The sequence below is a fragment of the Hordeum vulgare genome, chromosome 2H (genome assembly GCF_904849725.1).
Source record: "Hordeum vulgare subsp. vulgare chromosome 2H, MorexV3_pseudomolecules_assembly, whole genome shotgun sequence".
In the NCBI taxonomy this organism is placed as follows: domain Eukaryota; kingdom Viridiplantae; phylum Streptophyta; class Magnoliopsida; order Poales; family Poaceae; genus Hordeum; species Hordeum vulgare.
In genome coordinates, this window is record NC_058519.1 from 454,585,053 (window position 1) to 454,600,953 (window position 15,901).

General features: G+C 40.3%; 1 long non-coding RNA gene across 1 annotated transcript; it reads left to right on the forward strand.

The window, feature by feature from the left end:
- The first annotated feature begins 11,869 nt into the window (after positions 1-11,869).
- LOC123430244 lies at positions 11,870-12,390 on the forward strand. Its single transcript, XR_006622902.1, has 3 exons — positions 11,870-11,900; positions 12,128-12,233; positions 12,341-12,390. It is a non-coding gene; the product is annotated as an uncharacterized LOC123430244 (long non-coding RNA).
- The last annotated feature ends 3,511 nt before the right edge of the window (positions 12,391-15,901 follow it).

The window sequence follows — 15,901 nt, forward strand, 5'->3', positions numbered from 1 at the left end:
TTGATATCATAGCACAAATGAACTTCATGTTTTGTCCCGCCATAATGAAAATAATAATGACATGTGAAAATATAATAATGACCTCATTAATATGTATGTTTTCTGTATCATCCATGATGGCTTGTTGTTCTATTCTCTTTGATGACTCATGGTTCACATCCTCGTCTTTCGTTATCATGCCTTCAATAACCATATTTTCCGCATGCTTGTCATTGCCTTCCTCGTCCATGTTTTCCTGAAAACCAAAGCATATATTAGTATTAGTTCCTCGTCCATGCTTTTTGTTTACAAATAAATCGTCCGTGCTCAATAAATGTCTTTGTTTGCTTGGTTCGGTTTTGATATTTTCTATCACGGACCAACCATTGCCAGTGCAGGAATAATCTGTGACAATGCCCATAATAACATTTAATAAAAATAGAAACAATAAAATTTAGCAATAGGACATTGAAGGTTTTGTTCTGTGCCTTGGGGATAAACCACATAGTCTTGTGCCTTATTAGGCTTGTTATGCTGTCTAATAAGTTTATTTATCTGCATAGGCATTGTTATCTCGTCCTCTATAATTATTATTTCTGTGATTTTAACCTAACACGACATTTAAAATAATAGAAACATCTGTACCAGCTGTAATATATGGATCTTCTATAATGGTATCATGCAGTATTTTCGAAGACAGGGATTTGTATTAAACATGCTGTCATTTGGCACCAATTTTGCAGTGCATAAAGCCATTGGTAAGAATCCTAATATGCAGTGTCTACTTATATAAAAAAATAATAATACTGTACACTCCATACTAATTGGAAAGGGAAATACTCCATACTTTTTTGAAAATATATACACTGTACTCTCTAAAAAATGGCATCACATCCGTTTTATGGCCATACTACGACTCTTTTTTCGTATAGTATGTGGCACTGTTTGAATATACTCTTTTTTGGATGAATATACTACTCACTTGGATCCAAAGAAAAAAGGTTATATGATTTTTTGGAACTAATAAAATTCTATACTCCAGTTTCAAAAGGAAATACACATATACTCCATACTAAATTTTATAATATACTCCATACAGTACAAATAAGAGCAGTATGTACTCTTCCTTACCTGTGTACTTGAGACGGTGCGGCCACCAGGGCGAGGACGGTGTGGACACTGGAGATAGGGCAGCGCATGGGGATGTGCCGAGGTGTGCCCGTGAAGCCGCCACCGGTGCGACGATGGCGTGGACAACAGATTTAGGGCAGCTAACCGGGAGGGGCTGAGGTCTACTCGAGACATCACGGACAGCGGGGGCAAGGACCAGGAGAGTGCAAGAGAGGTGGAGGAGAGATGAGGGCGAAGAGGGAAGGTCCAGGAGAGTGGAAGTGTGATGAGGAGAGATGAGGGCGATGAGGGTGAATGAGATCGTGGATTGCCGCGTCGTGGGAAGGAGATCGTGGACTGCAGGATTCTAGGGAGGGAGATCCGAAATTTTTGGGATCGTGGATCTTTATCTTTTTTTATACCCCATGCTTTTCCTTTTTCTTTTTTATTATATCCCACACATATATAATTGATGGAATTTTTTCGTAATACACTTTAGTATACTAATATTTGTTTCGGCTCATCGGATAGTTACGTGCAAAATTTTATGTGCTCATTGTTATACATTTTTATATAGAAAAAAATTATCTTTTTCTGTACCGAAATATAATCCTTGTATCATTTTGTCTTGGCAGATAGTTAATGGACATGAGTTATCACGGAAGTAATTTCGGTTGTTCGAGCAAAACGGAAACCATCAAGGTGAGTTTTGTTGCTATGTTTTATTATTATTGTTGTTGATCGTGTCTAATATTGGTGCTACAGCAGCATCAAAGTAAGTGTTGCCATGTAACAAGAATATGCTTGCCATGCCTGCATATTCACCAGATTCGAACGCATGCTGCTAGTCAAAACAATGAGTTAACAAAGAAAAGATATATTAGCTGCACTCCGAACAATGAGCCAATAATCTGTCCAATTGATAGTTTTATAAACAAACAAGATCTTATATCAATTTTGTATCAGCAACACCTCAAATGTGACAGGAGTACATCTTACATTATCATACTGAGGAGTCCTGATAGTATCCCAAATTCATCGACCTAGAAGGTTGATAAAGTTCGACTGGACTGTCAGATACATATGCATAGGGCTGTATCTCACATGACTGCGTTGACATCTCCGAATTATCAATATGGTTGGTATATGTTGAGAAATTCTATATAAGGATCATGGTGCTCGTCTCCTCCAGCTCCAGGTCCAGCTCCCCCTGCCCCTGCGCCTGATCCCCACCGTTGTCTGGGCTGCAATCCTACACGTGCAATAATTTGTAGAGATCAAATGTTGATGGAATATTTTTGTTTGCAAACATAATTAATTACATTCACTTTGAGGCTTATTTGTTCCCATATCCCCTTCCTGTTACCATTCAAACATTACAATAAATATATATGTATTTCAAGCATTTAAGTGTTGCAAAATAGTACAATGAGGTACATGTAACATAACGGTGAACATTTTCATGGCCTAGTGACCCGATAATTCTACTTCCGCTACATTTTTACTATGATTCAAATGGGATCTGAAGGCATTAGGCATTACAAAATAAAGACATAGAACTGTCATAATTTACAACAGGCTTTTCGCTTCTCGAACCATTTCCTAAGTGATCTGCTGCTTGTACTTTCGCTACAATGATGTAGTGATACAAGTAGGATCTGAAGGCCTTAGGCACTACAACAAAAGGAACATAGCTGCCATAATTTAGAACATGATTTTGGTTTCTAGAACCATTTCATGCCCAAGTAATCTGATGCTTGTACTTTCGCTACAATGATACAACGATATAAGCATGATCTAAAGGCATTCAGAAAATCTTCTGATAGTATTTAATAGTTATTCTTTGGCTATGGCATTTGGCCCCTCGAGTTTCTTTCCTTTTTTAATCAGATGACCGGCCGGAGTATGCATCTCTTCAAGCAATTCTATTCGGGCCATTTGTTCTTGCGGGTCTCTCCTCCAGTGATTGTGATGCAAAAACCGGCAGTGCTATTTCAGACTGGATCACCGAGCATCCGCCGGTGCCGCTGCAGCTGACCCTAAGGATTAGGGCACGGGCGTTCGTGCTGGGCATCCACGAATTTGACAACAAATAAATGTTGTATAAATAAATTTTCAACTTAAATCCAAGGACCTAGTATGCTCCATATAATTTAAAATCCCTTTGGCACACCTTGATTGTTCTAATTTGTCATCTTCCTGTAAAGATGCCATGACCCCCCTCCCAATTTAAACATGCATTATGTGGAAAATAAAGTGATATTGCAAAATATACTTCTTATTAGTTGCAAGATATCTTGTTTACATATTGTTGATGAGAAGGTGCGTGCATGTCTTTAGGGTGAATTTATCATTTGATATTGGACACATCAAGTGATTATATGCCATTTAGTGTTTTGAGGTCATGGGTCATAAACTTGGTTAAGACTTTTTGCAGCATACAGTAGTCTTCATGCAATTTTGAATGTAATTCAGTTCACAAAATGATGATATTTTAACCGCTTCTACAATAACTACATTGAGTTAGCTTGGTTTACTGCAAGTCATATAACTCTAGGTTAGTTATTCTCAGTTGATCTGTTGCTATTGGAAAAATCTTATCCTTGCAATAGTTCCTGTGTTTACCATTCACTTTCTTACATGAATCATCTATGCACAGGTGGTGGAGGATGAATATGAATTCGTTGCTGTTATCTGAAGGTTAGTGGAGTGATATTTTTGTTTTCACAACCACTGCAACAGCCTCTTGATATAACAGCTCTTGGTCAGCTGATCAACTTCTCTCCGTCCCCAAGCTATCATCTAATCCATCCGTCCCACAATATATTTCATTTATTATATGTTTGGCATCAGAATTTTTTTAACGTTTAGCATTTAGCTCATATCATCTAAAAAACATTTACCATACGTTTGCCAGCAAGTTTTTTTTTTAGTTTTCAGAGCGTACTGCGTTATTTTTAAATATTTAGGCTCATAATATACTTGTTGAACCTAAATGTTTGGCAGCAAATTTTTTTTAACGTTTAGGCTCATAATATACTCGTTGAACCATTCTGTTTGGCAGCAAGGTTTTTTTAAAATTTTCAGAGCATACTGCTAAAATCAAATTCACTGGTCAAAAGTTTAAAGTTTTCAGCAAGGTTTTTAAACACATGTCCGTCCATGAAAAAACCACATTAGCAGGAGAACATATTAGCATACCCTTACCTCATTTAGCACAAATAGTTGCACAACAGTTCAAAACAGTAGCACAGAAACACAATAGCATACATTTATATCAAAGGGGGATCACATGCAGAAGCAGATAAAGGCTCTTGCCTTTTGCTGGATGGAAGAAGATACTCCTGTGTTACCCCCTCATCCGCTACTTCTTCTCATTAGTTTAGCCTGTAAATGAAAAACAATTAACGTTAAATGCAGGAGTAGTTTCAGATAAATTAACATATTCATGTGTGCAAATACATGATGGAATAACGCACCTCCCTCATCTCTCAAAACATCTCTATAGACAATGTTCTTGGTGCTTTTCCCAGATTTATCAACCTCCTTGTTTGGCTTGGCCAAAATCCGTGTCGTCTCCCTCGACACCCCCCTTGACAATGCAACATATAGCTGACCATGTGAGAATACTGGCTCGGGAAGGTAAATACCGACGTTCGGGATCGTTTGACCCTGCGCCTTGTTAATTGTCATTGCAAAACTCAGGCGGATGGGGAACTATTTTCTTTTTAGTTTGAAAGGAAGTGAGATGTCCTCCGAGGGCGACATAGGGATCCTAGGTATGAACACCCTCTTTCCAGCATGCTGACCACCAACAATCTCTGCGTCGATTGCATTATCCTGGAAGGCTCTAATCATAAGCCGTGTTCCATTGCATAGGCCATTATATGGGTCAAGGTTCTGTAGCAGAATGACCGGACAATTGACCTTTAATCTCAATACATGCGGGGGCAAGCCATTTGGTGTGATCGAGTTTAGAAAATCAAACGTGTAATTATTCTGCATGTCATCCTCGATTGAGTCGAAACTATGGTATAGCTTTTCTTCGCGTGGAAACCTTGAGATCATCTTGTCATTCAGGGCATCGACATGATCGTTCTTGGTCGAAAGAATAGCACGTGTGCTCATGTACTCTCTCGATTTAGCATTGGCATGCAATGATGGGAAGACATCTTCGATGAGCTTGTTCATAGCTGTCTCATCCTCGGTATAGGCAATCACAATGTCGTTAGGGAGACGCACATAGTCGTCACCAATTGTCTCTTCTGTACCATTGTCGATCCTCAGGAGGTATTCGGAGAACCAAGGATCAGCCTATGCCCGCATATTGCATGTGAGGCGTATCTTGCGGATCTTCTCCCACAGATAGGATCTTAGAAGTGTAGCATCTGTGATTTGTGCTCTTCTCCCACGTGTCACAACAGGAAGAACCTGCCTGAAATCCCCACCAAAGACTACAACCTTCCCCCCAAACGGCAAAGGACATCCCATTATATCCTGAAGCGATCTATCAAGCGTCTCAACTGCTTGACGTTTTTTCATAGCAACCTCGTCCCAAATAATCAATGACGCCTGTTTAAGCAACTCCGCTGTACCACTCTACTTAGTGAAACTACACATGGTGTTGTTGGTGAGCTTGATTAGAATTTTGAACCTGGAGTGCGCAGTCCGTCCTCCGGACATTATCGACGCCGCTATCCCGGATGTAGCAGTTGCGATCGCTATCTGGCCCATTGAACGCACCTTCGCAAGCAATGCCTTGTATAAGTATGTCTTGCCAGTGCCTCCTGGACCGTCAACAAAGAATATCTGGCTTTTTTGTTTCATCACATGATCCATTATGTCATTGTAACCAGCAAGCTGCTCATTGTTCAAACTGCTAAATAAATCTAGGTGTTCTTTGTCCACGCTGATTTCCCTCTCCTCTGTTACCTCTTTGTACTCACCATCATCACAACCATCAGTGTCAAGTAATTCTGGAAGTCCATATCCTGCAATATCCTTCCCCATGGATTGCAACATATCCCTAATATCTCTGAGGACCATCTGCTCAAGTGTTGCATCATTGGATTGATTACGACGGTAATCCTCAGACATCGATGCTAGATGTTTGTCCCATAGCTGTCGGATATCTGTTACCTCACAAAACACCAGTACAGTCGCAAATAACCGTCTGAGGGCAGAAGGCATCTGAAATATGGCTGCCTCCATCATGCAATCATCGATAGTTCTATCGTGCTCAATCAGGCCTAAGTGCTCACATGCCTCCCTGAAGGAACTGGATGGATTGCCATTTATAGTTTTTAAAGCATCGAATGAAGTGGGACCTCGGACATGACTTAGGAGTACACGCAAGTAGTATCTTTCTCCTTCAGCAGGGTGTGCATACACAAGTCTTCCAATCTGTAATCTCTTAGTTTTTCTATTCTGCCACTTTTTTTTCCAGGTATCCATCTGTAATGTTCTGGAAACTCTCTGTACAATAAGTTCCGTGCTACTGGAAACTTCCGGTTCATCTCAAAGTATTCTATAAGCATGGACTTGGAAGAAGACGGTCGTGCTACAACATCTTTCAGATTTTCACAAGCTTTAAATGCAACTGTATGCATATTTGGCAAATGAAGCTGGAGTTGTAGCACAGATGGACTGACAGCAAACAGTTTAAAACGAAAAATCCTGTATATAGCCTCTGGAGGAGATACATAGCGTGCATCCCTATATTGCCGGATTTCATTGATGATTCCACCATCATTGATGATATCTGGCTCGCATGCAAAGGATGTACGATCATGCCCTTTATAGATGTACTTGAACAAGTACATGACTGCCTTGATGCTGGAGCATGCTTCTACATTAATGTGGCAGTTGTATCGCATAAGCAGAGAAGGGTTGTAAGGGACCACCCACCTATTGTCCAAATCTGCTCCTCGGATCCTAATTCGCTGCCCATCGTCCCTCCTCCTGTAGATGGGATATGAGTCTTTCCCTTGTTGTGTGGCATCGCAAAAATCTCGGGGGTAATGGAACCGACATTGTCCATCAACCATGCATGGGCAACTTTTTTCAACTCACCACATGGTCCGTGCAACATGTGTTTGACGACCAGATCATGTAGAATTGGATGTTTTTGTTTGTCGCGTATCTCTGCACATATCACCCGGTCATAGTCATATGGAGTCGCTAACTTGCTTTTTGCTTTCATGATTAGAAGTATATGGTCATGCGGGAGACCTCGCTTTTGAAACTCGGTGACATGTACATAGGCTGCGACTTCTCCGAAATGCTTCTCCTTAGTTAGTAAGTCCATCATATCTCGCTGTTTAGCACTGTATACTCTTGCAACCAGGTCTAGGCGGTCCCGCGGCATTTGTCCAGGCAACAGTTCCTCGGTTATCTCCTGCCAATATGGATTGCAAGTCATCGTGATAAAATAATCGGGTTTACCCGACCGCTGCACTATTGCCATAGCATCCTAGAACCTCCGCTGCATGTCACGATCATCACCAGGAAATGTCCGTGGAAGCACGATTCTTTTGCCAATTCGATCACCGTGTGACTCACCGGCAACGACGGTGTCAACAAGACCCTGTAATAGCATACCAGGTTATACTCAAAGCATGTGTTATCCACCACATAGTTATATTATGATGTATTACAATAAACACAAGCACATTACCTGGTACAGGTCCGCGCGGATGACCTTTTGATTTTCCGGCTTTGAGTACCAGTCAAGCCGCATAGTCTCGATCTTAATATACATGTCAACTGCCCATTGTTGGAAAAGTCGCCCCCCGAAGAAGACTATGTTAAAAAGCTTCCTCCTGACTTGTAGCTTGAAGCAATAGTATTCCCTTGCAGTAACAAATTTCCTGGATTGTGTTACATCTCCTTCATTGTCAGCAAAATCCTCATCTGGGTTCTCCTCATCATCTTAACATACTGAACATAAGTATCAGTATGGTGGTTTTACCTATAATGGTCGACAACTTCCAAATTGGATATTTAGCAATGATGAATGATACCTGAAGGTAAAACATGGGCCGTGGCCTCATGGGTCGCGTCATCCTGTTGTGTAATATATGGAATGCAACGATTCCAACCAGTCTCTCCACATGGGAAGAATAGTGGATATGACAATGGGTCGTAGCACCCATAGTATGCTCTAATATATAGTGGCCGGTTTCCTTTTTTCGCATGGACAACAACACTCCTGTCGAAGCAATTTTGTGGGTCACTGCCTTCAAACCATATGGCTGCCACTTGGGAGGTCGTTGGCGCATTATACCTTCGCTGATCCAACTTGATATCCGTGTTTAGTGAGATTTTGTACTCATCTAGATTTGAAACCGACCCAAGCCTTCTGAAAGTTTGTGCATACGGGTTACGCTCTAGTATTGTCAGAATCTTTCGTATGAGGTCTATATTAAGATCTGGAGACCTATTAGCCCTGTGAACCAAGTTTTGATCTGTATCATAAATATATAGCTGCAAATGCCGAGGGCCATTATCACTCGGCACCAGATCGTCAAGAGCGTGGTACAACCCACCACATGCACAGAATGTATATATGTCACTTCCTGCCGCAGTGCTTACTCGACGATCAAGGGTGACTCCTAGACTTGTGAATGAGAAGTGCGAGTTGAAATACCGAATATGCTCTCTGAAATATTTAGCGTCCTCATCATCTTGACTTGTGAACAACCGTCTCAATTCTTTTGGAACATCTAGAGTAAATAATCCGACTTTTCCTTTTCTGCAACATAATGCTGGGCCCTCGAATGGAAACCGCAATGCCCCACAGTGGCGACAATCCGCAACCTTTCTTAGGACGTGATGCTTTGTAGGTAGGTTCCGGTATATTAATTCATCTGTACTTGCTACGGATGCTGCTCGTGTACTATGACATCCATCTTGGAACGATTCGAAAGCAACATCTACAACGGTAGACACAAGCATCACATCATCAGTAAACACTTATAAAATTTGCACTTGAGGGTGCTAAACAATGAAAACGAAATACACAATGGACACACCTTGACCCATATAAATTCTAGCTTCTTCATCAGGCTCATGGTATGGACGTTCTCCACTATGCAATGGTTCCAAGCAGTCTAGCAGGGAATATATTGGTCAGACAGAAGTTCTAACTTATGGTTGACGACCTTTATACGTGAACGCAAGTATGTGTTTTACCTTGTAAACTGGTATGTTCAACAACGGGCTCAAAAATTCCATATGGATCATCATGCTCGTCCTCGCCTGGTAGAAAATCACACGATCATTAGACCATATGAATGTCGCAATATCCCATTACAGGTTATTAGTGTTTTCAGTACCATGCGAAGCCGGTTCAACAGGTCTTCTCATATCATTACATGGCCTATTTACAGGTTGATTGGATCCGTTTGAAGGTTGTATACCTGAACATACGGTAGAGAACCCAGATTTATGCCAAAACAAATCATGTTGGGCACATACAAAATGATTATATCTCTGAACTAACCCGCATATTCGATTGTGGAATCTTGACCATGTAGTATGCTCAACTGGGGTACATGAACAACTGAATTTTGGGTGAGATGCCCTGCATGCAAAATAAATTTTCATCCAGGAATGATCACAGCCACGATCTAATCGAAACCCAAAATGTCATGACCAACATAACAAAGCCAGTTAAATATACCTTGTGAAATATCTGTGATGATGCTGCTAGTTGGTTGAATTAGCCGGCCTAGAGGCACATCGATAGCGATTTCTGAGCTTCCATGTCGTTGTCGCCTCTGATACGCATCATTCCTATGCAACCAATTGGAATCCTCCTCGTTTGTTAAATTAATCTCTTGGTTAACCAGGACGCGTGCATGAGATGAATTTTGCATACTTGATAAGCCTGCGAGAAAATTTCAGCAACAGTGCAGTAAACATTGGTTTGGTCATGTTAGATGAGCCAAGAACACACAATCATATTACATGCTAACCCACAAACCTGTAACATCACATGTCAGCCTTTGTAGTTCGGTGACACCGGTTTGACCTGTAGTTGGTGTGTGTGACACAGTGGTATCATCGTTCAGGAGTTGACTTGCAGTCTTTCTCCTTTCACGGGATATGCGTTGGTGTTTTAATATCTCATCCATGTTTTGTGCATATCGCTCCATGTCCCTTTGCCTCCTCAACTCCTTAGGGTCTGCATACAAAGGTAATTAGTATGAACACATAAGGTTGTATCTACTGTTTTGAGCATCATTACCAATGGGCATGGACAACTGGGTTTGTGTTTCATTTTCTTGTTCAGCTCGAAGTTGTGCACTGCATGCATCATCCACATTGTGCGAATAATGTTCGCCAACCATTTGCCCCTGCAGCTCAATCGTGTCCACATCTATGGCACCTTAGTGTTAGTTTAGTGCATTACATCTCATCAGTTGTATGAACAACACATAGTAATGCAATATGAGCTCTTTTTTACCTAGAGACATAGGCACAGACGTATTTTTTTCATTTTGCTGGTCAATAAGCACTGGTGTTGAAGCAGCTTTCTTATCACGGGCCTCACGACGTCTCTTAAGAATGTCATCTTTATTGCGTGCATAATACTCTCTGTTTCTCTGCCTCTTTAATTCTTTAGGGTCTGCATAAATACACACAACAAGTTGGGACATAAACAAAAATAACATTATTATAAGTTAGGAAAGGTTGTTGATAGTTACCCGAATTTTGGTTGTTACTTATATCCTGAAATGGAGTGCGCGCCCCCGCACCGTTGGAATCAGACATATCTTAGCCTTCAAATGAATATCCCTGTCATTTAATTTTGAGAAGCATGATTAAAGATGTTACATAATTGCAGTAGCCAAAACAGTTGCCATAAACAACATGAAATTAAGATTTATGCTCTATCATACTATATGTAGGCAATTGCTATGATTCTTTTATTCCCTTCTTAGAGTCAAGTAGCAGTCATTTGCAGAGCATACATTGTTTATATATTGTATCTACATAGAACCAGCTCTTTGCATACGTGACTAAACTTTTCATATAATACAATTATGCTGCCAAACATATAATACAATTCTTCTAAATCCTAAACTTTTCAGTTTTCTGCTGCTAAACATATAATACATTTCTGCTGCCAAACATATAATACAATTCTGCGAAATGCTAAACTTTCCAGTTTTTAGATAATATGAGCCGATGCTAAATGCTAAATGCTAAAAAATTCTGCTGACAAACATATAATAGATTAGCTGATTTTTTTTTACGTAAAAAAATGAAGAACGGGTCTGGGCCAAGGCCGGCGGCTCGTTCGAGCAAGATCGCATTGGGGCGGACGCCGTGTCGCTTTCTCCTTCTCCTCAGGTGCCCTTCTGATGCAGTACTCGGCGACCAGTAATAATAATATTGTTACCACTGTATTTTTGTTTCTAGCGTGGTTGTTGGCTTCCATGGCTGCCTGTTTTACACTTGAGATGAAAAATTCTGCTGCTATCAAATGTCAGTTAACTTCTGCTGCTATCAGGTTCATGTAGTGAGATGAAAAATTCTGCTGCTATCAAATGTCAGTTAACTTCTGCTGCTATCAGGTTCATGTAGTGAGATGAAAAATTCTGCTGCTATCAAATGTCAGTTAACTTCTGCTGCTAAACATATAATACAATTCTGCTAAATTCGAAACTTTCCAGTTTTCTGCTGCTAAACATATAATACATTTATGCTGCCAAACATACCAGTATACATGCACAGCTGGAAAGCCAATATACTCTGCTATCATTTCATTTGTGCATAGATATGGTCATGGTGGTTGTAATCAGGTATCCATTTTGTCAGATAATGCCCTTCATTTTCATGAATTTTTGTCATGACCAATAATTTTACCAATTTGTTGGTATTTAATTTTGTATAAGTTAATCGAATTGTGGAAATGGAACTATAGATAAGTGGTGTTGAACTTACATTTCACTACTTTTTGTGGGGCACGTGGTTAATGTGGTTACCTCTTTACAGCTTGCACTAATTTTCTCCTTTAAACATTGTAAAGATATTTTGGAGGCATAAAACTTGGAACCGGCGGGCTGGTGAGAGCTTATGGTGGGGTTGCTTCTGAGTGCCTTAAAGATGCTCCTACTTGTCTTGTGAAACCCAAGGTGATCAAGCTCAATTATGTTCCATCTGCTCTTGCCTCATTCGTGCAATAGTTTGAAGATGCAGGAAGTTGTGTGTAATTCTGACTTGGTGGGTATTTTCATTTCAGGCTCGTGTGGGAATGGAAGTACAATTTGATCTCTTGGGTACAGTCTATAACTAGGTATAGTGAGCATATAAACAAAATATTTGTACTGGAGACACCAATACTTATTTTCAGACGATTAATTAAAGAACAAATATAGAGTTGCTATTATAAACATTTGTGGGGTATATCATGTTGCATGTATGATGTCTGCTAAATGTTAAAAAAAATTCTGCTGACAAACATATAATACATTACCTGATGCTAAATTGTAAACTCTCCAGTTTTCATATAACTGTGCACCTGTGCTTCCTTTTTGTATCTGCAGCCGCGTTCTGTCGCCTCGCGTCCCGGTCGTCTAACTGCAGGATGGACTCCAGGCTGATCCTTTGTCAGTTGGCGATGGCGACGCTGCAGGCCAGCGGAGGGGGAGGAGGAGGAGGCGGACGGGGAGGGGGAGGAGGAGGCCGACGGGGAAGGGGGAGGAGGACGCGAACGGGGAGGGGGAGTTGGACCCGGACCGGGCTGGTCCTTTGCCAGTTCGCGATGGCGACGCTTCAGGCCAGGGGAGGGGGAGGAGGAGGCGGACGGGGAGGGGGAGGAGGAGGCGGACGGCGAGGGGGAGTTGGACGCGGAGGCCACGGCGATGTTGCAGGCCACGGCGTCTGCCGTTTATTCCTCCTAATTTTGTGCACTTGATTGGCTCCTCTGTTTTCTTTCCGTCCTGGTGCATACAGTTTTTCTCTGTAGGTGGAGGTGGAGCACGGTCAGCCTAACTGTAATTGGTAAATGCACACTGTGGTGCTGCGTGGATGGTGGATAGGCGTTAGATTTATATTTCTTGCCTAATTGTGTGGTGCAGATCCATGTTCGGTTTTGTGTGGGTAATACCTGTGTGTACTTAGGGAAGTTTACGTTTGATCTTTTATTAGTAGTATAGATTAGCTTTTCTCTCCTTTTAGGCGGTGATTCACTCTTTCCTAGTTGTACAACGTTGTTACGGTTGGGTTTTCTTTTTTCATTTTTGATGGCATGCCACAACCCGTGAACTTTCTTGAGCTACTTATGTGTATGAGGCCATGTCAAAAAAAAATATCAAGCCACGTGAGCTTTAATTTTCTGCTTTGTTGTTTTATTTCAGTGTTTGTTAATCCTTCGCATTTATTTTCTTTCACCGGTTTATTTTCTATGCAATTTTCATTTCTATAATTGTTATTTTTTTCATTTTTCTTTATTTTATATATTTTTTTTCATGTTGTTAGCTTTTCTCCATGATCTCAAAATATTTTTTCCCCACACTGCATATTTTTAAGATGAGATAACAATTGTATGTTTTTAAGCAGGGGTCGTAATTGCATGTTTTTCAAGGTTGATCGAAACTGCATGTTTTTAAAGCAGGGTCGTAACTGCATATTTTTTAAGACAAGGTCGTAATGGTGTGGTTTTCAAGGCAAGGTCACAATTGCATGTTTTTAAGGCGAGGTCGCAACTCCATGTTCTTCAAGAGGGTCCGTGATTACATATTTTCAAGAAGGGGTCGTAACTGCATGCTTTTCAAAACGGGTCGAAACTGCATGTTTTAAAAGCGGACTGCAACTGCATGTTTTTCAAGGCTGACTAAAACTGCATGTTTTCAAGACGAGGTCGTAACTGCGTGGTTTTCAAAGCAAGGTCGCAATTGCATGTTTTTAAGACTAGGTCGCAACTGCATGTTTTTCAAAGGGGGCCGCAATTGCATGTCTTGAAGAAGGGACCTCAACTGCATGCTTCTCAAAACGGGTCAAAACTGCATGTTTTTACAGCCGACCGCAACTGCATATTTTTCAAGGCTGGTCGAAACTGCATGTTTTCAAGACGAGGTCGTAACTGCATGGTTTTCAAAGCAAGGTCGCAATTGCATGTTTTTAAGGTGAGGTCGGAGCTGCATGTTCTTCAAAGCAGGTCGCAATTGCATGTTTTAAGAAGGGGTCGCAACTGCATGCTTCTCAAAACGGGTCGAAACTATATGTTTTTTTACAGCGGACCACAATTACACGTTTTCAAAAAAGGTCGCAACTGCATGTTTTTAGAAGGTGGTCGCAACTACATGTTCTTCAAAAAAAATTGCAACGGTATGTTTTAAAAGAGACCGCAACTGTATGTATTTTAAGCGGTTTTGCTAGTTCTCAGCTAGCTGAGTTTTTGTTTTGGTCTCAATCACCTCTATACCCAGTACATTAAGACACTCAGATTTATACGTGTATAATTTTCTCCTATTTCTGTCATTGTTTATTGTGTGTGAGCGAGTCAAGACTGGGTCTTTGTGTGGTTAGGACCATTATTGACTTTTCAACGCTAATATTTTTTTACCTTTTTTTTGTTGGTCCTATGCTACAAGTACTTGTGGGAGAGAAGCTGAAACGAGGTGAACTTTTTTTTTGAATTTCATTTTCTGGTTCTTGTTATCATTCGGTTTTATTTTTTATTTTTTATTTACTGTTTCTCTGTTCATATTTTCCTACTTTGTGTTTTACTCTTTCTTTCTTGTACATGTAAACACTTTGTAACTAATTTATTTTACTGTTTTCCCTTTTCCTGAATAAGTGTATTCATTTCATTAAACTTAATGTTTATTTGTTATCATATATTATAAAATTGTTTATTTAGGCTTTTATTATTTATTAATTTATTACTTTCTAGTGTTTTTTTTAACTTTTTAGTTCGTGTTTTTTTAATGTTTTTGGTGTCTTATTTTTGTTTTCAATTTTATATTAATGACATTAATGTTTAAAGTCGGGTCGCAACTTCAAGACTTAAATTGTGACGGCAACTGTAAATATTCAAATTCGGGCCGCAACTTCAAGTATTCAAAGTTGGGTCACAACTACAAGATTTGAAACGTGGCCGCAGCTGCAAATATTTAAAGTCGGGTCGCAACTGCAAGTATTCAAAGTCGGGTCGCAACTGCATGTATTCGAAGTCGGGTCGCAATTGCAAGTATTCAAAATCGGGTCGCAACTACATGTATTGGAAGTTGGGTCGCAACTGCATGGATTCGAAGTCACGTCGCAACTGCAAGTATTCAAAGTCGGGTCGCAGCTGCATGTATTTGAAGTCGGATCGCAACTGCAAGTATTCAAGGTCGGGTCGCAACTGCATGTATTCGAAGTCGGGTCGCAACTGCAAGTACTCAAAGTCGGGTCGCAACTGCATGTATTCAAAGTCGAGTCGCAACTGCAAGTATTTAAAGTGAGGCTGCAATTACAAGGATTCAAAGTCTAGTCACAACTGCATTTATTCAAAGTCAGGTTGCAATTGCTAGTATTCATAGTCGGAGTGCAATTGCAAGTATTTATAGTCGGATCTCAACTACAAGTATTCACATGCGAGTCGCAACTGCAAATCTTATTTGTGCAACAACTACATGAAAAAGCTAGAATCAAGTTGTTTTCACTAAGAAAAATACAAAATATTATATCACAATTCATATAATAAGGACATACTAATATATCACAATTCATATCACAAGCCATTATGTAACTTTTTTTGCTCATTCATTTTTAGTTTTATTGGCGATTTTTTTAAAAGATGCGACGTGCAACAATA